Source organism: Aethalodelphis obliquidens, unplaced genomic scaffold (assembly GCF_003676395.1).
Source record: "Aethalodelphis obliquidens isolate GAN/ISIS:26980383/991018 unplaced genomic scaffold, ASM367639v1 scaffold17, whole genome shotgun sequence".
Classification (NCBI taxonomy): domain Eukaryota; kingdom Metazoa; phylum Chordata; class Mammalia; order Artiodactyla; family Delphinidae; genus Aethalodelphis; species Aethalodelphis obliquidens.
The window spans coordinates 20,642,530-20,648,339 of record NW_020837961.1 but is presented as its reverse complement, the minus strand read 5'-3'; positions in this window follow the sequence as shown (position 1 = coordinate 20,648,339).

Here is a 5,810-nt window from a genome sequence, read left to right as displayed (position 1 = left end):
CAACAAAAAAATAAACAACCCAATACAAAAATGGGCAGAAGACCTAAATAGAAATTTCTCCAAAGAAGACATACAGATGGCCAGTAGGCACATGAAAAGATGCTCCACATCACTAATTATTAGAGAAATGCAAATCAAAACTACAGTGAGGCACCACCTAACACTGGTCAGAATGGCCATCATCAAAAAGTCTACAAACAAATAAACAAAAGTCTACAAACAACAAATGCTGCAGAGGGTGTGGAGAAAAGGGAACCCTCTTGCACTGTTGATGGGAATGTAAGTTGGTGCAGCCACTATGGAAAACAGTATGGTGGTTCCCCAGAAAACTAAAAATAGAATTACCATATGATCCAGCAGTCCCAGTACCGGGGACATACCTGTACAAAACTATAATTCAAACAGATACATGCACCCCTATGTTCATAGCAACACTCTTCACAATAGCCAAAACATGGAAACAACCTAAATGTCCATCAACGGATGAATGGATAAAGAAGATGTGGTACATATATACAGTGGAACACTACTCGGGCACAGAAAAGAATGAAATAATGCCATTTGCAGCAACATGGATGCAACTAGAGATTATCATACTAAGTGAAGTAAGTCAGAGAGGGAAAGACAAATGCCATATGATATCACTTAAATGTGAAATCTAAAATATGGCACAAATAAACCTATCTACAAAACAGAAACAGACTCCTAGACATAGAGAACAGACTTGTGCTTACCAAGGGGGAGGAGGGAAGGGAGAGGGAGGGACTGGGAGTTTGGGGTTGGTAGATGCAAACTATTACATTTGTAATAAACAACAAGGATAAACAACAAGAGTGGATAAACAGCAAGGTCCTACTGTATAGCACAGGAAACTATATTCAGTATCCTGTGATAAACCATAATGGAAAAGAATATGAAAAAGAATGTCTCTGTGTGTATAACTGAATTACTTTGCTGTGCAGCAGAGACTGGCACAACACTGTAAACCAACTATGCTTCAATTAAAAAAAGAAATAGTTGAGAGACCAGAAGAGGGAGCTCTCATGCTCTGTGACCACAGCAGAGCCCGACAGGAAGAAGAAAGATGATTTTTTCCTGGCAAGGACTCAGCCAATGAAAATCCATGGACTCTTTGTGTACTATCCCTCCCAACTTCCTTTTCCGCTATAAAAGAGTTCTCTCCATTTTTGCTGGGGAATCATGGTTGCAGACCCCAAATTGCAATTCTCTGTTGATCCCGAATAAACCCATCTTTGCTGGAGAAGTATCTGGCAGTCTATTTGATTTAGGTCAACAGAAGCATCAAAGTGCCACGAGTCCTGAAAAGCCCTTGCAACCAAAGACAATGAAGTCTTCGTGGAAACCTATGGGACAGGTGGAAAATACCAGAGTACTTTACCTTCACAGACACCTTCACACTGCAGAATGTGCTGGACACCTGATGTGACCTTGAGGGAGGGAGGGGAGCTCACCAGAGTGACGGAGATTATATTTTCTCATGAGCCCAGCAATATCGGGGCTGAAATTCGAATTTAGCTGATTTCTAGAACTACAGATTTAATATTGCTTGCACTCCTTAATTTGTGGACTGAGGATCATACCTGCTACTAAAGGATTTCATTCTCAGGGACATAGTTATTGTTCTGTTGAATATGTTTTGGATTCTAGTGACTCCAAATTTTTCCCCACTTAGATACATCTGAGAGGTTGGATGTGCGCTCAACTGTAAGGATTCCTCCTGGGGTGTGGGGTGGTAGAGACAGCAGGGGAAAGGCACTTTGAATAAATCCCCCAGGGGATTCTGAAACCGCTTCCTTGCGCACCCCTTCCCTGAGGTTCCCTCTTCTCTCTTGTTCTGTGTGCTATTTTTCACTTAGGACCCTGAAGCAAAGACACAGTTTGACTCTTTTAAGCAGGAGGTGTGTTCCTATAAAGGTGTAAGTAAAGCAAACGTATTTCTGTGAAAACATATAGTGCTATATACATAAGTTGGAATGATGACCTTTACGCATTACAAACAACTGAAAAAAAAAAGTGTATTTGTGAATCTGTGGCCAGAAGAGAAAAAAAAATCCCTGTATTTCCTTCTTGGGAAGTGGTTATTGACTTGGGAAACTGTCCTCCTTCTGACTGGCCTCCCACCGAGGTCGTAAGAAGTATCCTGTAAAACTCACATAAGCATCTGAATGAAAATGTCCCCAAAGTGCCCAATCGAGAGAATTACCAGGCTTCTCCCATTCAGTTCTGTTGATTGAGGCCCCTGGCCCTGGTTTATCGATGAGAGCTCCTTGATTTGACCATAGCAGAGGTGTGTGTTTTTTGCTAGTGTTTCTGTCAATGGGAATAAGCGTTGGGGGCGGATAACGCATTTTGTATCACATTTTGCAGAGCTTCTGTCTGATGCCATTGTGGAAAAACACAGTTAGGGACCTGGTTATGGGACTCACTTTCTTATTTTTGGAAATGTTTCACCGCCACAAAAGGCCACAGCAACCTGGTCTCTTACAGCTGCTCTACATGTTGGGTTTATCTCTCTGATCTAATAAAATCATATTATAGCACTCTTCTCCTCTGGGGGTGGGGAGGCAAGAATCAGGTAAAGCAGAGACTTCTAAAAATCTAGGTTAAAGTGTTCAAAAGCATGCTGAGAGAGGAAGGTTATTCCTTGTGATTCCACCAGACAGTGTGGGTATCACTGGAGACACACTGAGAGGAACCAGTTGTTTCCCAGAGAGGTGAGGTGTGGGCTCTCCTTGGACCTGCTAATGGAAGATGTCCTGGGAACAGAAAATGCCATCCAGAGACTGCATGAAGTGTGTTTTTGAGAGTTTGCTCCTATGACAGGACTCTGGTTAGGACCTCAGGCTCTGGAGTTAAAAATGAGTTTGAGGGGAAAGGGGGAGAGAGATCAGCTAGGGGTTGGGGTTAACATACATACACTACTATATATAAAATAGGTAAACAACAAAGACCTACTGTATAGCACAGGGACAATACTCAATATCCTATAAGGGAAAAGAATCTGAAAAAGAATATATATATTATATATACAATATATATATTATATATAACTGAATCACTGTGCTGTACACCTGAAACTAATACAACTTTGTAAACCAACTATACTTCAATAAAAAATAGAGTTTGACATGGCGGAGAAGGGGAGGGTGGGATCAACTGGGAGATTAGGATTGGCATATATACACTACCATGTGTAAAACAGATAGCTAGTGGGAACCTGCTGTATAGCACAGGGAGCTCAGCTCGGTGCTCTCTGACGACCTAGATGGGTGGGATGAGAAGGGGGTAGGAGGGAGGCGCAAGAGGGAGGGGATATATGTATACATATGGCTGATTCACTTCGTTGTACAGCAGAAACTAACGCAACATTGTAAAACAACTATACACCAAAAAAAAAAAAGAGTTTGAATACCAATTCTACCAGTTACTAGTTGTGTGGCTTCAGGTTAGTCACTAAAATATAAAAAGGGGACAAGTTAGCACCTATCTCACAGGGCTATTGTGAGGATTAGATCACGGCATGCAGTACAGAGCCTGTGGAGCTAACACAGTAAATGTTAGGTATTATTAGCCACATTCTTCCCTTTTAAAATATTTAAGCTACAGTATACTACTTTGTATCATTACTCAAAGGTCATGTCCCCCTAGAAAAGGAATGTCTGTTGACATCCAGGGGAAGAATAGAGATTTGCATTTTTATTATTCCACTCACTGCGAAGAAAGAATAGTACATTCTGTTCAGGGGATTTGTTGGGGTCAAGAACCAGGTTCTTTATGTAGGAGTCCTGACATGTTATGGGGACACTGACTTGCCACCTAGTCCTCAGGTTCTTGATAGAAAGTGTGGTCTGGTGCTTGATTCTCTTGGGTTCAGGGGGCTCAGACCCATTTGGTGGTAGGAGCTTATTGTAAGAATAGACAGGAAAGTAAAAAAAAAAAAAAAAGGCAGGGAAGCGTCAGCAACCATATAGCCATGACTCCTGGAGACTTGGGGGGCACAGTCTCAGGTCCCAGTGGCTCCTCTAGCCCTGGTCATCTCATTGCACTCAGAGACCAACTTCTCACTGCTCCTGAGACCAGTGTCTCCACCAAACACCTAGCCAGCTTCTCTGCCAGCTTCTGCACCTGCTGCTCTTGCTTCCCTGCCTCCTTGAGATTCATATGCAGGAGAAAGAATTGGCCTGGCATATTTTGTTTTCCTCCAATGTGTAGGATGCCTGATATGGCGCTGAGTTCTCACTCACAGGAAGCCCTGAAGTCCCAAAAGGACATAAAGATTAGGACCCCATTCCTTCATGAAATGATGACTTCCTGCCTTACCCTTGGCTTTAATTTGTAAATTAGCAAGAGGGTCTTGAATTTAATGGCCACCTCCCCCAGGATACTAGCTTAGGCTCTCAGATCTGAGACTCCTATCTCTTAGGTGCCAATGGAAGATTTGCAATAAAAGAGAGAAATGTTTTGCTCTTATTACTCTCCACACTAGCTCATATGCTGAGTTTAAATCCACTTTTCCAGTTTGATACTTTTTGCTTGCGGAATAAACTTCAGCTTAGTGACTGTTTAATTTGTTCAAGTAGAAGTACAACAATGAATGACAATGCATCAGATGACCTGTAGATCCCCTGGCATGAAAAGACGGAGCATGACTCAGGGAGAGGTAATCCGAGGAGCCTCTCACCTGGACGTTCCAATTGGAGGGTAGGAATAGAACCTAATCAACCATCATTTATTATGTCACCTTTATTTAGTTAACATGTAAAATGTCATCTCAATTTTACAGAAAACTCATGTGAAGGCGGATGTGACCTTCAAATAATTTTTTTTTTCTTGGTAGTTCTATGGGTTGTAAAATTCCTAGCTGATATAGTGAACAGTACTTTAAATTAAAAAAAAAAGAAAGTGGCAAAGAGGCATTCTGCTCTGTTGCAGTAACAGCTACATGTTTATGAGATGAGACAACAGAAATCCCTAGATTGAAAAGATAATTTTACTCTAAACTACAAATTAAATATATAATTATGTAATCACATATGTAAATCTGGGTCTCTTTTTACTTTCAGTGCCCCTGGTTCAAGCACAAAGGGTATTTTTAGTTCCTGTTTTTCCTTTTTTACCAAGCTTGATCAGTGAACGAGAAAGTCTTATCAATCATCTACTTGTTGGAAAGCGTGGAGCTTTTGAACCACACAGCTCATTTCAAAATTAGAAATGCCCCGACTTAGGACCCCACGTCAAGACTTTCAGGAGGCAGTTGTCACTAGATCTTAGGTCTGACATATGTCTTTGGGTAAAAGCAGCTAAGAAATGTTCCTTGAGATGTTGTGGGTAGAGAAAGCAATAAAAATGGGATTTCTATTTTTTAACAAGTAAACTCCAATTTGTATTTGCTAGAAAGCTATGTAGCTGTTTCTCACTTAACAGTGTTCCTCCTAAAATATTTGCAAAACAAAATTATTTTAAACGCAAAGCACATTTTCCCATTGACATATTCTAAAGATGCATCCTCCTGGGATATTTTTGGTGACAGAAAAATATTTTATTGCTGCGACTAATGATCACTAACATTTATTGAGCTCTTACTACCTGCCAGGTATTGTTCTAAGATCTTTACATAATTCTCTCATTTTGTTCTCCACAATGATCCTAAGAGGTACTGTCCCAATTTCCCAAATAAGGAATCTAAGGGAAAAAGCATGTAAACAGCCAGCCCAAGGTCTTATTGTTGGGGTGAAGAAAGGATGAACTCAAGCACTGGTCCTGAGGTCCACCTTACCACACCACTGTGT